This window comes from Saccopteryx leptura, chromosome 2 (assembly GCF_036850995.1).
Source record: "Saccopteryx leptura isolate mSacLep1 chromosome 2, mSacLep1_pri_phased_curated, whole genome shotgun sequence".
NCBI classification, from domain to species: domain Eukaryota; kingdom Metazoa; phylum Chordata; class Mammalia; order Chiroptera; family Emballonuridae; genus Saccopteryx; species Saccopteryx leptura.
The window spans coordinates 303955391-303974902 of NC_089504.1; the positions used below are offsets into that span (position 1 = coordinate 303955391).

The 19512-nt window shown below is 35.5% G+C and overlaps 1 protein-coding gene across 1 annotated transcript in view; it reads right to left on the bottom strand.

Moving 5' to 3' along the window:
• Nucleotides 1–4116: 4116 nt before the first annotated feature.
• GRM8 (glutamate metabotropic receptor 8) overlaps nt 4117–19512 on the bottom strand; it is an 822068-nt gene continuing 806672 nt past the window's right edge. Inside the window, exon 11 of the mRNA XM_066362590.1 lies at nt 4117–4603. The gene's annotated coding sequence lies outside the window, so the exon portion shown is untranslated. The remainder of the gene's footprint in view (nt 4604–19512) is intronic.

The window sequence follows — 19512 nt, forward strand, 5'->3', positions numbered from 1 at the left end:
CTTTCCAAATTAGGCTTTAATATGCTAATAATTTGTATGAGTTTTCAAACATCATCTTACAGTCTAGTGAACTTCCCTGATGGGACTGACATCATTAGTAAAAGATCTCTTTTACTTACTTTAGAAACTGGAACATTACACTACTCATTTGTGTTTCCTGTTTCCACAGCTTCATCACTCATACATCCAAGTAATTATATGGTCAATTCCTCTATGTTTATAGGGCCTAATACACACTGTCCTTCCTGACTTTGTAACAAGTTATTTCTCCAATTTAGTTTTCCCGAAGCTATTTATTTAAGCAGTAAGCAATAAGAAACAAGTACTTAATAGGTCAAATTTCTTTTTCTTCATTCTTACCGCTGTGAAAACAGACATATAAGTCAAAATATATGAGATTTTACCTTGGAAATACATTGAGTTCAACATAGAGAAAAATATTCTGATGGTCCTAGTAAAGGGTTAAATGATGAAATAATGGCACCCAAAAGTAATAACATCATTAAAGATTATGCTGAAAAAAAATTAAAAAGAGAAAAAGCGAAGCAAAACAGCCAGATAAGATGGTTTTTGAAGGTAACTATGGTCCTGCTTTTTGCAACTGTGTCTATAATATGGCATTTTCCAAGAGTGACTATTAGCAAGATTTGGAACATTAATAGACATAATTTCTTTTTCAAGGAAGGTTTTCTTCTAGATGTGGTCAAAATTTTCTTTATTATTTATATCTTTATCAAAGGGAAACCATACTGGAAGCAAAATGAATCCTTTCTAAAGATTATATGATTAGAGTATTCTACAATCTGTTATTATTTCTCAATTATCCTTTCACGCAACCTCACTGTTATTTTTAGCAATTTTATTCTAAAAGATAAATGAAAATACTGACATGAAAAGAAATTAAATAAGTGAAATGAGAAAAACTGGTAAGGTGCATAAGAGAGTTTAAGAATACTATTTTTTTCTACTTTTTACTAAATATATACGAATGTTGGCTAATATAATTTAGAAAAGTGTTACTATTTTTCTATACTGTCATTGGTAAATAATAGAGAATATAGAGTTAAAAAGAAAAGAAAATATAAATGACACAAACTTTCTTTCCTAGTGAGAGTTCCTGTAAGAGGGTATTTAATTCAAATTAAAAATGTGAAATCCTATTCATCCGATGTGCCACGGTTTTTGTAAAAATTTCTGATAAACACTAAAAATTAAGTTTAGCCATTCAGTTGTTGTTCATGTTCCAATGGGCCCTCTTTTAAGGTTAAATTTTTAAGTATTTTTTGTTAACAAGAAAATTAGTTTGTGACAGATCAACAACCATCGTTGATTTAGACCTCTTTAAATATTATATTAACTAGTATAAGCTAAAAACTTTTTTAAACATTGAGGTCAGATTTGGTCCAAGGTCACACTAATATATCGCTCATCTTATACTAGTGACATTTGCTGACTGCTACCTTGGGCTACATTTTTAGCATTCCCTCTGGCATGCTGAGATTAGATGTGACATTTCTTGACCAGAATAAAACACAAGGTTGATTCTAAAGAATATAATACTATATTTTCCATGCAATTTTTATTTGCTTATCTATAGCACACAGGCAGTTTATTTTAAAGTGTGGGACTTAGGAACCACTACTAGCACATCCTAAATTCTTCTCCTTACAAGATGCTTCCCCATACTGTCACAGCCTATACGACCACCTTCTGAACCCTCAGCAAAATCCCTGAGAAATTCACCACAATGGAGCAAAATCCTTGAGAAATCCACCACAATGGAGGTCAGAATTCTCCAGCACCTACTGTAAGAGGTTGATGGACTTGACTCCCACTGCCTGGGGCGGGGGGTGGTGGGGGTGGTGTCTAGTTTCATCAGGAAGAAAGTTTCTCATTGAGATAATGTTATAAAGTATGATTGGCATATGTAAACCCACCAGAACTATTATTCAATTCTTTTATAAGTAAAATAAGATTTTGTAGAACATGGAACAAGTATCAATTACTTATAAAAGTACTCAGGAAAAACAAATGGCAAGTTTGTATTAAGTTTGTAATAGGAAGAACAATTTTGAGATGTCCTGAATTATGTGCATTGTTATTTTTTTCCTAACACCTTAAATGAAAAAATATAATAATGATAATAATAAAAACCTACCTTTGGCCTCAGAGCAAGCTTTGCTCTCATAATCACCCTGTTACGTCCCCTTACCCTGATGAAAGAGTCCATCAGTAAATGAAAATATACTTAAATTTTGCTCTCTGAAAGATATGCAAGGCATGGAAAATTCAAGCATTTTTCTCAACCAAACATGGATACCTACTAGTAAAAATGAAGTAAAAAAAAGTCTTAAGAGCCACTAATAATCTTCAATGCAAAGAAAACTGTCAACTTAGAAAGTAAAATACAATTATTGATACAATTACTTCTTGGTATGGCTGTTGGTTCTGAACTGCTAATTATGCAGTTATGATCTTATTTTGTTTTATATTAAGTCTTATCTAAAAAGGCACCCTTAGAAAATGGGCTTAGGATCCTGATTAGAGGGTTATATTTATCAGTAATTTAGATGATCTGACAACTAGAAAATAGTACCCTTACTCCTTGATTTAAATGTTATCTACAAACAACAAATACTACTAGGAGCAACCCAACAAAAGTCAATAAGGACAGGTTTCTTTCTATATGCAGCTGTCTGTCTGTGTGGGTATCTAGGAATGTTACCGTATGTTGAAGGAGACTGAACTACGCTACCTCAACTCTCTCTGTATTAAATAAAATGACTGTCGATATTTGGGTTGAAGCTACACAGCACTTACAGCTCTTTATATCTATAAAGAGTGCAATGAGCCATCCAACCTAACTCAGCAGAGAGAACATTTACTAACAAAATGATTGGAGAGACCCATTGACTTGATGGATGTGTGGGATTGTATGGAATAGAGGAGCCCATGATGAAAATGGGAACAGATTTGAAAGCCTTTAACAGGCTCCTTTATCCATCCTAGCATGGTTTATTAGCATGACACAAGCTCCCTGTACTCTCCTTGTCTCTTTAATTATACTGTTCTATGAACCAATGAATGTTTTCATTTGGAAAATAAGAAAGCATTGACATATTATCTGAACTGTGGTTTCTTTAGTGATCCCAAGGGAATAAATATGCTAATGATGAGCTTCAAAGAATGAACCAGGTAAGGCCCATTACCTCACTGATTTCAGTGGATACTAGACCCAGATGAGAAAATGTTATTGCATACCTTGGAGTATTTCATTAGGTAAATGTTGTGACTTAGAAAACAGAAAATTTCATGAAATTCTCATATACTTTAAGATGGTGATTTTTGGCCCCGGCCAGTGGCTCACTGGATAGAGCATCGGCCCCACATATAGACATCCCAGGTTCAATTCCCGATCAGGGTACACAGAAGAAGTGACCATCTGCTTCTCACCCCACCCTCTACCCTTTCTCTCTGTCTTCCCCTCCTGAAGTCAGTCACTCAACTGGTTCAAGAGTGGCTCCAGACACTGAGGATAGCTCCATTGGAGCGCATCAGCCTCAGGTGCTAAGAATAGCTTGGTACTCGAGCATCAGCCCAAGATTGGGTTGCCCGGTGGATCCCAGTCAGAGCACATGCAGGAGTCTGCCTCACTATCTCCCCTCTTCTCACCTAAAAAAAATAATGATGATTTTTGTATTACATTCCCCCCAAGTAAAGTTTAATTCATCATTAGTTAATTGTGACACCTGAAGCAATTCACCTCAAGCTAGAGCTTGATTCTCCATAAAAGAAGCAATTACTATGAAAACTACCCCACATAAGTCTTGAAATAGTCGCAAAATCTTACACAAATCATTCTGTTTTATATACAATTAAAAGACAATCTTTATATATGCATGAATGTAGGGAAACACATTCTGCACAGAAATGGTATGTCCTTGGGCTTTTAGAGCAGCAGGTAAGTAACAGCAGAAGTACCAACTGGAAATTGTTTTCCCTGGTTTTAAAACTGGAACGAAACAGCTCTCAACATTTGCAAAACATTCCTTTATTATTAGAAATAAATTATTTGTATAAAAAATTGCATGCGTCAACCATTGCATTTATTTTTAGCACAACCCAGGGCTTCGATCCAGTCAGCCATTACAAGAAACAAATTCATTGTCTTATACAAGTTGAACAATGTGGGACAGGAACAGGAGTTCTCACAATCACAGAAAAATACTTACAAGAGTAACATCAGACATGGTTTATTTCAACAGCATTTTTTTTTTCACAAGCTAACATTAGTTTTCCTTTTGTGGTTTATTTTTTAACTGCTTATGAGTAAGAGATACTTTAGCTTGACACTCCTTGGTGGTATTGTAGAAAAAGGATTTCTTTACTCTCTGTTATTGATACATTTTGGCTCATGGCTACTTTTTGGTCCTTACAAGATTGACTATTGATGTGATTGATTGTAGTCTACAGAGATCTCCAGGAGTGAATTTTGGTGGCATCATATTTATTTTCGCATACCAGATTTCTTCATATTGTATCATTTCCCTGTTTCAGATTGAATGATTGCTGTAGCTGATATATGTTGTCTTGGTAGAGGAAGCTGTTAAGATAAATTAAGACAAATTAATAGTATATAATAAGTAGAATATTTTAATCAAATAATTCAAAAATTCAAATTCTATAACTATACAGCAGCAATTTTAATAGGTAAAACCACTATTCTCATCTATGGTAGAGGTATTTAGAAGGAAATAAAAATTGAACAGTTCTAATTTTTAATAAATTTAGGTAAAATTTAATTTAATGTGTATTTTGATTAGCAAAGATTTGTAATATGAAAATGAAAGAACAAATCAATTATCCTGTCATATACAAAAATTACTTTATACAACTTGAGTTAATTCTTTGAGTCTTCTTTGATGACCAAAAAGTTTAACTAATTATAATTAGTTGTACTTTGGAAATAAATATATATTCCATTTAAAAATAATACTTTTAATAAGACTCTAAAAGGAAACATAGTAAAATATCAAGTACATAGAATATTTGTAAATATTAAAGTAAATATATGGATTGACATATATTTATGATCTAATTTTTTGCAAATGGTACAAATTAAGATGTTAATACAGAGATAGACTCAAAAAAAGGAAATGAATATTTCATTGTTCTAGTGCCAATTTACTGAAATATAAAACTTATTATTACAAGATTATTGAAAAGATAAGAATAATCAAATAGTCTAAGTCAAATTTATACTCATGCTTAAATTTCTAGAGAATCTAAATCTAAATTCAAACACTTCCTTTGGGTTTCTGAAAGGTGTAATGGAATAAATAAATCTCTGTTCTAAAATTCAAATGTGATGTCCTATTTTTCAGTGGAATTTCAGAATGAATAATCAGAAAAAGAAATATATAAAAAAATGCAAATATCTATGTATTTTACTACATAGATCCAATTCAGGATGAAACAACTTTTTAAAGAAAAAATTAGTTTTATATAGAGGCTGAATAGATAACAAAAAAAGATCCTTCCTTACATCTGTTATCTATGATAGACGCGCTTCAGATTAAAAGACACACAGACTGAAGGTAAAGGAATGGGAAAGATATTTTAAGAAATGGAAATGAAAATGAAAAACTGGCCCTGGACAGTTTGATCAGTGGTAGAGTGTCCACCTGGCATGTGGATGTCTCAGGTTCAATTCCCAGCCAGGGTACATGGGAGAAGCAACCATCTGCTTCTCCACACCTCCCCCTTCTCTTTTTCTTTCTCTCTTCCCCTTTCACAGACATGGTTCAATTGATTCGAGTGCATCAGTGCTAGTTGCTGAGGATGGCTCCATGGAGCCTCTGCCTCAGGTGCTAAAAATAACTCAGTTGCAAGCATGGCCCCAGATGGGGGTTACTAGGTGGATCCCAGTCAGGGTTTATGTGGGAGTCTGTCTCTCTATCGCCCTTCCTCTCACTTGAAAAATAAGAAAAAGAAAAGGAAAAGCTGAGTTAGCAATACTTATACCTTACTAAATAGACTGAAAAACAAATGCTATATAATAAAAGATAATGTAGGACCCAGTAATTCTAATTCTGGGTATTTATTTAAAGAACTACTCCCCCCCCAAAAAAAAAATTGAAAAGACATATACATCCATGTTTATTTCAGCATTATTTACAATAGCCAAGATAGGAAATCAACTAAATGTCCATCAATAAATGAATGGATAAAGAAGAGGTGATGTGTGTATGTGTGTGTGTATATATATATATGTATATATAAATATATATATATATATACATATATCAAAAATGGAATATGACTCAGCCATCAGAAAAAATGAAATCTTGCCATCTGCAACAATGTGAATGGATGTAGAGCAGGTGTCCCCAAACTACGGCCCTGGCCGCATGAGGCCCCCTGAGGCCATTTATCTGCCACCCCCCACACTTCCGGAAGGGGCACCTCTTTCGTTGGTGGTCAGTGAGAGGAGCACTGTATGTGGTGGCACTCCAACGGTCTGAGGGACAGTGAACTGGCCCCCTGTGTAAAAAGTTTGGGGACCCCTGATGTAGAGGATATTGTGCTGAATAAGAAAAAAGTCAACTGACTTCAGAGAAATGGTGCCGTGAGGGGTGCTCCTGATATCTCCTCCTGAAATTTCAACAAATTCAACAACTACAGACAGAGAAAAAAAAATCTCAGGAGCATCTGAAATATACAGACACCAGACAAAGGTACGATTGGGCAAAAAAGTGGCTGAATACATAATCCACTCCGAAGGAAAAAAGACGGAGAAACGGAGTATTCCGCTTTCCTCACTGATCTGAGGAAGGGCCACTTTCATCTGGAACCAAGAGAAATGGAGGATCTGAGGCAGAGAGAAGAAGCTGGGATAGGGTGGAAGATCAAGCAGAGGAGAGAGCATGCCGGCTTGGCCTGAGATCGTGGACATGGGGCTAGCACGGGTAACAGGCTCTGATGGAGATTACTGGAGCAGGTTGTACACCGAGGCCAGTGCCAAAGTGGCTTTGGGCTTTGTGCACTCCTGACTCTGTGATTGCAGGTGGTGTGCGAGTGTCTCTTCCTGGTGCCTCTGGTGTGGGCATGCATCATTGCAGGCAGAGGGGGTAGGACCGAGTCCATTGTCAGCAGTGGACTACTGCGTGGGCTATGGCCAGCGTTTCTGTGGGTCTTGTCTCCCAAATCAACAGCACTGGAAGTGCACAAAGGCCGGATCTCCAGGCCTGGACCAGTCCAGGCGGGGTGCCTCTGTCAGCTGATATGGGTCACAAAGTGCATTCCTGCATTTGCAACACTGACTGAGATCACAGGCATTGTGCACCTAAGTGGGTGGGAGCAGACCTCAAGTGTACTGCAGATGTTTTGGAGGCTGGGCGAGCATGTAGCTTGCTGCGGGCTACCAAACACAGCACAAGGGAGAAAAGCCTGTGGAGATTAGACCAGTGGAGCACTGAGGCATACTAGGCATGCCCGAGAGCCCTTAAAAAGGTGCCTGATCAGCAATCAGCTCCCAGCCCTGCCTGCTTTCCTGGGCAGCTCTTGTTGGCACAGCCTTACCCAGAACTGTGCTTTGAGCAGTGCTGGATGAAGGACCTGGCTGATCTTACAGCTTCTTGCTCTGTAAGCAGTGGCTGGGGCAACCTCACAGCTAAGTCACCAGCTGGTAGCTCAGGAGGGAGAGATATGCGAAGAAGCACTTGAAAACTGAGTTCCCATTGCCAGCGCCTGCAAACCCTAACAAGCACCACCTATCAATGGGACTGAGGCCCAGCCTACATCACTGCCATAGCAACACAACAGCAAATTCCTACTCAAAAGCCCCACAGGGGCAAAACTTGTAGTACAGTGCCACCTGCCAAAAAAAAAAAAAAATTAAAAAAAGAAGAAGCTACCTCTCAAAATCAGGAAAAAATTACATTTTTTATAACTTTTTCTTTTTTCTCTTTTTTTTCCACTTTGGTCATTTTATCTTCTTTCCATTCTATTCTTTCTTTTTCCTTTTGAACTTCATTATCTATAGGTATTACATTTTTCATTCTTGGTTTTTTATAAGGGTTACATTTCAAAAATCTTAACTTTTTTATCTTTTTTCTCTTTTATATTCTCTCACTCGATTGTCATTTATCAACAAATTATTTTATTCTGGATTCATATTCTTATTTTGGTATTTTGCATGTTTTTTAATTCATTTTTTAATCTCTTTGTCATTTTCTCTCAGTTCTGGCTCCCTGTTCTATGTAGTTTTTGTTTCACTCATCATAATAGAATTTTCATTTTTTCACTGTATTTTTTCAATATTTATTTTACTTTCTTAAATTATCTCTTATTAGTGTTATTAACAATACCACTCTCAAATTCCATTAAGGGAAAAGAAATAAAATATCATGGATACAAAAGACAGAAATGTAGCTCAGATAGATGATAAAATAAAAAAATCTCTAGAAAAAATTTCAATTGCTTGAAAATCTTGGAGATAAATAACAAAGAATTAAAAATTGAAGTCCTAAAAATACTAAAGAAAATAAAAGAAATCACAGAAAGGCAATATAGACAGCGCAAGAAACAATTCAATGAACAAAAATAATACATCAGCAAGGAAATTGAAAGTATAAAAAGAAATCAAACAAAGATGAAAAACTCAATACATGAACTGAAAAATGAGGTAACAAGCTTAGCTAATAGAACAGGCCAGATAGAGAAAGAATTAGTGACATAGAAGACAGGCAACTAGAGACACTACAGAGAGAAGAGGAGAAAGATTCACGAATTAAAATAATTGAGAAAGCTTTACAGGAATTGTCTGACTCCATTAGAAAGAGCAACATAAAAATAATGGGTATAATCAGAAGGAGAAGAAAGAGAAAATGGAATGGAGAACATATTCAAACAAATAATAGACAAGAACTTCCCAAGCTTGTGGAAAAACTTAGAGCCTCACATCCAAGAAGCAAACAAAACAGAGTTACACTAACCCAAACAGACCTACTTCAAGACACATGGTAATGAAATTATCACAAACCAATGACAAAGAAAAAATCCTCAAGGCAGCCAGGCAAAAGAAGAATACAACACATATAGAAAGGCCCATTAAGCTATATTCAGATTTCTCAGCAGAAACTCTATAAGCCAGAAGAGAGTGGACCCCAATATTTAAAGTAGTGAAAGAGAGGAACTTCCAACCAAGAATACTATATTCATCATAGCTATACTTCAAATATGAAGAGGACATAAAAACATTTACAGATACAGAAAAGATGAGAGAATATTTGACCAGAAAACACCGATATCAGGAAATACTAAAGGGGGTTATCTAACCAGATACAAAGAACAAAACAAAACAAAATTACAAGTAAAAGCTCCAACAAAATCACAATTAAAACAAGATTAATTTGTGACAGAAAAAAACAAAACAAAAAAGGGGAAAGGACAAAAATTATCAGTAGCAAAGGAGGATGGGATGCAGTAGTACTCATGAGATAATGTAATACAATGAATATGATATATATCCTTTTTATTACCTAATAGTAACCACCCCTGAAAAAAAACACCATAGAAACACATGGTTTAAGAAAAGAAGAAAAATGCCTAACCAGGCAGTGGCACAGTGGATAGAGCATTGGACTGGAATCCCGAGGACCCAGGTTCAAGACCCTGAGGTCACCAACTTGAGCGTGGGCTCATCTGGTTTGAGCAAAAGCTCACCAGCTTGGACCCAAGGTCGGTGGCTCAAGCAAGGGGTTACTCAGTCTGCTGAAGGCCTGTGATCAAGGCACATATGAGAAAGCAATCAGTGAACAACTAAAGTGTTGCAATGCACAACGAAAAACTAATGATTGATGCTTCTCATCTCTCCATTCCTGTCTGTCTGTCCCTGTCTATCCCTCTCCCTGACTCTCTGTCTCTGTTAAAAAAAAAAAAGAAGAAGAAAAAGAGGACAGAAGCATGGAATACAACCAAACAAAAACAAATGACAGAAAAACAAAAGAGAAGGATCAAACAAGATACAGAGCTATCAGAAAGCAATATGGAAAATGGCAATAGAAAACCCTCAAGTGTCAATAATGACACTAAATGTAAATGGATTGAATTCACCAAGAAAAAGACACAGAGTAGCAGAATGGATCAAAAAAGAAAATCCAACTGTGTGCTGCCTTCAAGAAATACATCTAAGCTCAAAGGTAAAAACAAATTCAAAGTGAAAGGTGGGAAAATGATTCTCCAAGCAGATAACATCCAAAGAAAAGCAGGTGTAGCCATACTCATATCTAACAATGCTGACTACAAGACAGCAAAGATAATCAGAGACAAAGATAGTCATTTCATAATGATAAAGAGGACATTGAATCAAGAAGACATAACACTTCTTAATATATATGTACCAAACCAAGGAGCATCAAAGTATCATATATAAGACATCTACTAACTGATCTAAAAATAAAAACTGACAAAAATACAATCATACTGGGAAAACTCAATACACTGCTGACAGCTCTAGATCATTCATCCAAACAGGAAATCAGTAAAGAAATAGTGTTTTGTCTTAAACAAAACACTAGGACAATTGGCTATCATAGACATCTACAGGACATTTCATCCCAAAATGCCAGAGTATACATTTTTCTCCAGTGCACATGAACATTCTCAAGAATTGACCATATGTTGGGCCACACAACTAATGTCAACAAATTCAGAAAGATTGAAATTATATCAAGCATATTCTCTGACCATAAAATTTTGAAACTAGAATTTAACTGCAAAAAGAAGTAAAAAACCCCACAAATATGTGGAAATTAAACAACATACTTCTAAAAAATGAGTGGGTCAAAGAAGAAATAAAAGCAGAGATTAAAAGATATATACAGACAAACAAAAATGACAATACAACATATCAGAATCTCTGGGATGCAGCAAAAGCAGTAATAAGAGGTAAGTTCATATCACTACAGGCTTATATGAACAAATAAGAGAGAGCCCAAGTAAACAACTTAACATCACATCTTAAGGAACTAGAAAAAGAACAAAGGCAACCCAAAACCAGTAGAAGAAAGAAAATAATAAAAATCAGAACAGAAATAAATAAAAATAAAGAACAGAAAAACTATAGAAAAAATAAATAAAACAAGGAGCCTGTTCTTTGAAAAAAATCATCAAAATTGACAAACCCTTGGCAAGACTCACTAAGGAAAAAAGAGAAATAACTCATATAAACAAAATCCAAAATGAAAGAGGAGAAATTACCACAGATATCATAGATCAAGGGTAGTCAACCTTTTTATACCTACTGCCCACTTTTGTATCTCTGTTAGTAGTAAAATTTTCTAACCTCCCACCTATTGCACAGTTATGGTGATTTATAAGGTAAGGAAGTAACTTTACCTTATAAAATTGATAAAGCAGAGTTACAGCAAGTTAAAGCATATAATAATAATTACTTACCAAGTACATTGGATTTTTGCTAAGTTTGGCAGAATAAATCTTTATAAAACGACATACTATAGTTAAATCTATCTCTTTTTTTATACTTTGGTTGCTCTGCTACTGCCCACCATGAAAGCTGGAACGCCCACTAGTGGGTGGCAGGGACCAGGTTGACTACAACTGTCATAGATATACAAAGAATTAACATAGAATACTATGAAAAACCTACACCACCAAATTTAACAATCTAGAAATATTGGATAAATTCCTAGAACAATACAATCTTCCTAGAATGAGTTATGAAGAAGTAGATAGCCTAAACAGAGCCATAAGCAGGGAGAAAATAGAAACAACTATCAAAAACCTCCCAAGAAATAAAAGTCCAGGGCTAGACGGCTATACTAGCGAATTCTATCAAACATTCAAAGACTTTGTTCCTATTATACCAAAACCTGGCAAGGACAACACAAAAAAAGAAAACTACAGACCAATATCTCTAACAAATACAGATGCTAAAATTCTAAACAAAATACTAGCAAATCAAATACAACACATTAAAAAAATAATTCATCATCAGCAAGTGTAATTCATTCCAAAATCACAATGATGATTCAACATACATAAAACAGTTAACTTAATACACCTTATCAACAAAACAGAACAAAAACCATATGATCCTATCAATAGATGCAGAAAATGCATTCAATAAAATACATTATTTTATATTTAAAACACTCAACAAAATAGGTATAGAAGGAAAACATCTCAACATAAAAGGCTGTTTATGACAAACCATCAGCTAACATCATATTAAATGGCAAAAAACTGAGTACTTCTCTAAAATCAGGAACAAGACAAGGCTGCCCACTCTCTCAACTCTTATTCAATGTAGCGCTGGAAGTTCTAGCCAGAGCAATCAGACAAGAGAAAGAAATAAAAGGCAATTATATTAGGAAAGAAAAAGTAAAGGTTTCACTTTTTGCAGATGATATGATCCTGTACATTGAAAACCCTAAAGACTCCACAAAAAGAATATTAGAAACAAGAAACCAATACAGTAAGGTCGCAGGATACAAAATTAATATACAGAAGTCTATTGCCTTCCAATACGCCAACAGTGAAACATCAGAAAATGAACTCAAAAAAAGAATCCCTTTTATGGTTGAACAACAACAAAAAATACCTAGAACGTAAAGGACCTATATAATGAAAGGTACAAAGCATTGTTAAGGGAAATAAAAAAAAATACAATGAAATGGAAAAATATTTCTTGTTCTTGGATAGAAAGAATAAATATATTCAAAATGACCATATTACCCAAACAATATACAAATTTAATGCATTTCCTATCAAAATTTTATATGGAACTATAAAAAACCCCGAACAACCAAAGTAATCCTAAGGAAAAAGAATGAAGCTAGGGCATTACAATATCTGACTTCAAATTATATTATAGAGCCATGATAAGCAAAACAGCATGGTATTGGCAGAAAAATAGACACTCAAACCAATGGAACAGAATAAAGAAGCCAGAAATAAAATCAGATATATGTATATGGTCAAATCATCTTTGATAAAGGAGCCAAAATCACACAATGGAGAAAAAAAATCCTTTTCAATAAATGGTGCTGGAAAAACTGGAGAGCCACATGCAAAAGAATGAAACTCGACTATAGTTTGTCTCCTTGTATCAAAATTAATTCAAAATGGATGAAAGACCTAAATATAACAAAATAATAAATTACATGGAAGAAAACATAGGTACTAAACTCATGGACATTAGCCATAAAGAGCTTTTTATGAATTTGAATCCAAAGGCAAGGGAAGTGAAGGCAAAGATAAATGAATGGGACTACATCAGACTAAGAAGCTTTTGCACAGCAAGAGAAACTGACAACAAAACAAACAGGCAGCCAACCAAGTATGAGATGCTATTTTCAAACAACAGCTCAGATAAGTGCCTAATATCCAAAATGTACAAAGAACTCACAAAACTCACCAAAAAACAAGCAAACAATCCAATAAAAAAAATGGGAAGAGGACATGAACAGACACTTCTCCCAGGAAGAAATACAAATGGCCAACAGATATATGAAAAGATGTTCATCTTCACTAGCTATTAGAGAAATGCAAATCAAAACTACAATGAGATACCACCTCACACCTGTTAGACTAGCTATTATCAACAAGACAGGTAATAACAAGTGTTGGAGAGGCTGTGGAGAAAAAGGAACCCTCATTCACTGTTGGTGGGAATGTAAAGTAGTACAACCATTATGGAAGAAAGTATATGATTCCTCAAAAAATTAAGAATAGAACTACCTTATGACCCAGCAATCCCTCTACTGGGTATATACCCCCCAAACTCAAAAACATTGGTACATAAAGACACATGCAGCCCCATGTTCATTGCAGCATTGTTCACTGAGTGAAATAAGTAAATCAGAAAAAACTAAGAACTGTATGATTCCATACATAGGTGGGACACAAAATTGAAACTCATGGACATGGACAAGAGTATGATGGTTACCAGGGGGAGGGGAAGGGAGGAGAAGGAGGGAGTGGGGGGAGGGGAGGGGCATAAAGAAAACCAAATGGAAGGTGATGGAGGACAATTTGACTTTGGGTGATGGGTGTACAACATAATCAAATGTCAAAATGATCTGGAGATGTTTTCTCTCTATCTATGTACTCTAATTGATCAATGTCATCCCGTTAAAATTAATTGTCTAAATAAAATTTTAAAAAATGTTCTAGAAATGTTTATGTAAAACCTATGTAGTCCTATTGATTAATGTCACCTTATTAAAATTAATTTTCTAAATAAATACTTTTTAAAATGTTAAAAGAAAGGGTCAAAGAGAGGAAGACAGTTCCATATGATTTCACTTACACGTGAAATCTAAAGAATAAAACAAACAGGCAGAATAGGAACAGGCTCATAGAGAACATTTTGACAACTGTGGGATGGGAGAGGGGTTGGGGGATGAGTGGAAAAGGTGACAGGATTAAGAAGTACAAATGGGTAGTTTCAGAATAGTCGGGGAAGTCAAGTACAGCATAGAGAACATAGTCAATAATATTATAACTGTATGGTGCTGGATTGGTACTAGATTTATTGAGGTGATCACTTAGTAAGTAATGTTAATGTCTAATCACTGGGTGGTACATCTAAAACTAATATGATATTGTATGTCATCTGTTATTAAAAAATAAAATATTATATAAATATAAAGTTGAATGAAAAGGAATAACTTCATGTTTGAACACTGAATAAGGAAACTGCAAAGCTCTTTCTCTGAAATAATTGGACTGATTAGACAACTCATTCCATTTCAGTGTACATCAGCACTGGTGATTGCTCAGACAAGCTCTGACCAGAGACCAAGACAATGCAAAGTTTGCTATCACTAAAATTAGCATAGATAGCCCAAAGAAATGCTAATTCTAGATGTTTTTGACTATTAAGAGTTCCTTGCCAAAAATATAAATATTTGACATATCAGCTTATCTACATGTTCATACTTCTTCTAGGTTACCTTTGTGGGTTAGGAGAAAGGGAGTTGATTTTAGACCTGGTTATAAACTATATTTTGTCTGCAAAAGAGATAAAATGTTTCACTAAAACAGGTCACTAGTCCTCAGTTTAATCACTGGTCAAAAATTTAAAACATTTGGGTTTTTGTGAGTATGGCGGCAGAATAGTTTTTGAGGGGTCCACCTGTTGTCTGAGTCCAAGCCATATGAAATCCTACTTTTCTACTCCCCCCTTTCAAAAGGTAGGGTGTCTGTTATCTTTTGTTGGGTGTGAAGTAAATGGTGTTCATGCTTGCTTATTTTTATTATTTTATTGCTAATTTATATAATGTTTTCATATGCCCCAAAATTTCTTCAAAGAAAATAAAACCTGTACTTCAGCTATGTTTTTGAAAGACTTTCATAAATCTTTGCAGACAAGATTAAAAAAATTGTCATACAAGTTAGAAAAATGACCCTTAAAAAAGGTTGCTCAATTTTATGCAATATTCAACAGTAACTAAAAATGTAAGAAACACTTATCAAATTTGTGAGTAGCTAGAAAGAAAAATTAGGATTAAAGTACTAGAACAATAGCCAAAAAGATCTTGAAGAACATGATATTGAGATATTAATTCAACAGAAAATGATTGGATCAGACCACCTTCAAGGATTATTCCAACTTTAGGGCCACAGCTAATTAAAGATCCATACTTCATTTTGTGAACTCCTAGAAGTGATCTCCGGGAAAATGATGGTAGGCGTATATCAAGAATCAAAATTATAATTTACAAAGGGAAAGCAATCTTAATTTTTCTAATGTTTACAAAAGGAGTTCAAGGCTCTAGAAACCGATGATTTAGTCGCCATGAAAACAATGGCAAGGCACAAATGTTGTGAATGGCAGATATTTTGCAAGACTCTCTTATCCCAGAAGTATTACAGAGCAAAATGAACTAGGGCTGTACATATGAGCTAATGGAGAGAGTTTTTGCATTGGCAATAAATATGCTTATGTGAAAATAGGTTTTAGAATACAGCAATGATGAATTTCCTGTGCACACCACACTGCTCATAAGCTTGAGAAGGGAGATCTACCTCCAGCAGCAGCTGTGTTCATGAATCATTCATGAACATAGCTTAAGGAATGCCATGTCACAGCACTTGCAATTAATTGGGTGCAGTTGATAAAATTCATAAACATTACCTCTGTTTCTAACTCCCCACACTTTTATGAAACAAGATCTTTGTTTGTTTGAAATGTAGTATTCTGCAAATTTATTAATTAACATGGACCTATTGGTCTCCCTTCCAGTTTCACCTTATGTTTTTTTTCTGTGTAGCTTTTGAAGTTTTAAAACAGGGGTCCCCAAACTTTTTACACAGGGGGCCAGTTCACTGTCCCTCAGACCATTGGAGGGCCGCCACATACAGTGCTCCTCTCACTGACCACCAATAAAAGAGGTGCCCCTTCCAGAAGTGTGGCGGGGGCTGGATAAATGGCTTCAGGGGGCCGTAGTTTGGGGATGCCTATTTTAAAACCTTAAAGATATGACCAGAACTTCTGACCAGTCATCATTAAGATGAAGTTTCTAAGGATGATGGACTGGTAGAGCTGCTGTCTGGCCATGAAGGAAAACTATTGTGTGAATATTATAAATACATAGTTAATTTGTCAGAAAAAATATATCCCAACAATTGAACCATAGTCATGGTTATCAAAAGCCTCAACATATTTCATAAAAAAGGAGAGAGGAATGATAAAACAATAGTTTTTTGTTTTGTTTTGTTTTTGTATTTTTCTGAAGCTGGAAACGGGGAGGCAGGCAGTCAGACAGACTCCCGCATGTGCCCGACCGGGATCCACCTGGCACACCCACCAGGGGGCGATACTCTTCCCATCTGGGGCCTCGCTCTGTCGCGACCAGAGCCAGTCTAGCACCTGAGGCAGAGGCCAAGGAGCCATCCCCAGCGCCTGGGCCATTTTTGCTCCAATGGAGCCTCGGCTGCGGGAGGGGAAGAGAGAGACAGAGAGGAAGGAGAAGGGGAGGGTTGGAGAAGCAGATGGGCGCTTCTCCTGTGTGCCCTGGCCGGGAATCGAACCAGGGACTTCTGCAACCGGCCAGGGCCAACAATAGTTTTTTTATTTTTCAATTTTATGTCTTCTCTTTTTTATTACCCACAGACCAATCTATATATTTTCATGGCAAACATATAGGGTAATTTATAGTTTGCAAAATACTTTCCTGTATGTCACTGTTACTTCATGGTCATAATGGTGATTTATCAAAAGTCTGGCAGTAGAAGGTGTGGGAATGCAGCAACACAGATATTGCTCATTAATCAGCCCTGGCCGTATAGAGAATAGACTATACCCATTTCAAGAGGAAGTGCTTTAAATATGAGGAGGCATGGTACTAGTTACAGATCCTTAAATGGCAAAGGCTTTTCCAACATTCAATTACACTGCTAAAGACATAAGACACAGATTTAGAAGACATATATTGCACTTAAATTATTTAACTTATTGAAACTTTCGATAGTTTGTGATTTTTAGAAGACTTTTGACTCCATTAAAACTACTGGTATATGGCCTGACAGTGGTGCAGTGGATAGAGCGTTGGACTGGGATGCAGAGGACCCAGGTTCGTAGACCCCAAGTCGCCAGCTTGAGCGTGGGCTCATCTGGTTTGAGCAAAGCTCACCAGCTTGGATCCAAAGTCTCTGGCTTGAGCAAGGGGTTACTTGGTCTGCTGTAGCCCCACGGTCAAGGCACATATGAGAAAGCAATCAATGAACAACTAAGGTGTTGCAATGAAAAACTGGTGATTGATGCTTCTCATCTCTCTCCATTCCTGTCTGTCTGTCCCTATCCCTCTCTCTGACTCTCTCTCTGTCTCTGTAACAAACAAACAGACAATAAAAAACAACTAAAAAAACTACTGGTATATGTAGTAAAGATAACAGAGACACAGGTCCATATTACTAGTCCTGCAAGTGAACAAAGGTTAACAATTGTTATCTGGAGTGGGATTGTGCCAGGATGTGTTAAGATTTTATGCACTGTCTTTCCTGAATGTGCAAGCTATAATTACTTTATCACAATTTATTTAAATCCAACCACATCTGTAAAAGATGAATACACTAAAGTCTCCAAAGTATAATTTGACCTTTTTTTGAGGCAATGAATTGACTTGATCTTGATTCATCTTTATAACTCTCTTTATATTCCAAAAGTGAGCATCTGACTCCTTCCAAATATTATAGGTTTACTTTTATACACGTCCCACAATTGTAATCTTTCAATCCTATTTCAAAGGAAACAGGAAAATGCACATATGCTATAAAAATTCCACTGCATTATCAGCATAAACTAATAAAAGGGAAACAAAATGTATGAGACTTAGTTCTATAATATGAGTTTAAGTCTTTAGCAATATTCTAAATTTTCCTCTTTGGGGAACCTATTTATTTTGTAAAAGAGTGGAAAATGTTGATAAATTTTTTATTCTCACCACCGTCCAGGGATGATTCTGGTATCGCTGGTATTTATTTCATTGTATCTTTGGTCATTTCTATTTGCAACCATATTATATAACTTTTTCTGGATTGCAGCTGGAAAACAAGTACAGACTGTGGTGGATCACACTGAGAAGGGTATCATTGACTAACAGCAGTCTCCTGGCATCCTACAATAGGTTTCAACTTCCTCCACTGGTGTTCTCAAGGCAGAAAAGCACAGATAAAATTCTGCCCTCAAATCACAAGCCTTCTACTTTAATGACTTTGAGAGTAACTATACTACATCTTTTGCTAAGAGCCCAAATAGATCTATTATTAGTAAATTGCTTACCTATAATCAGAGATGATTATTACAATTTTTTTTAAACCAAAACCCATTCTTATCATGCCTTCTCTTGCAGTTTCTTACAGTTTCATGTTTGCAGAAAGATAAATACGTAGGGAGTGTTAGTAGATTTTTAAAAAAGCTTCTTTCTCTACACATGATTAAATTTTATATTAGAAAGCTGAAGGTAATCTTCTTAGAGGATCTGGCCAATAATTCCAAGAAGTCTGATAGTAATTAAAGCCTATTACTTTAATCAGTCAATACTTATCTTCTAAGGATATTTCTGCATAAGGGGCATTTAGAGTAGACAATGTTCATCTGGAAATGTTGGTGTAAGAGGAGGTTTATAAATCTAATAAAGACTATAAGTTGTTTTAATAATTAAAGTCAGATGAAATCATCTCTTAATCTTCCCTGTATTTTATGTCAAAAGTACAAAGAATAGAGGGTATAGTTTGCTGGAGGAATCTGAGAGGAAGACAGTATTTTTGCCCAGGGTTTTAGTCTTAGTTGTTAAATACCTATGTTGTATTCCCAAGAGACAAAAAGCCCCTCTAATGCAAATATCTTAGCTTTTATTTCTTTTTGATCCATCTATAGAACTAGTAATATGATGTTGGTTATTTTTGTTTGTCTGTCTCTCTTAACTATACTCAGATTTTTTGTATTGTTCAGTTACACTCTCCTGCATTAGCTTGGTACCA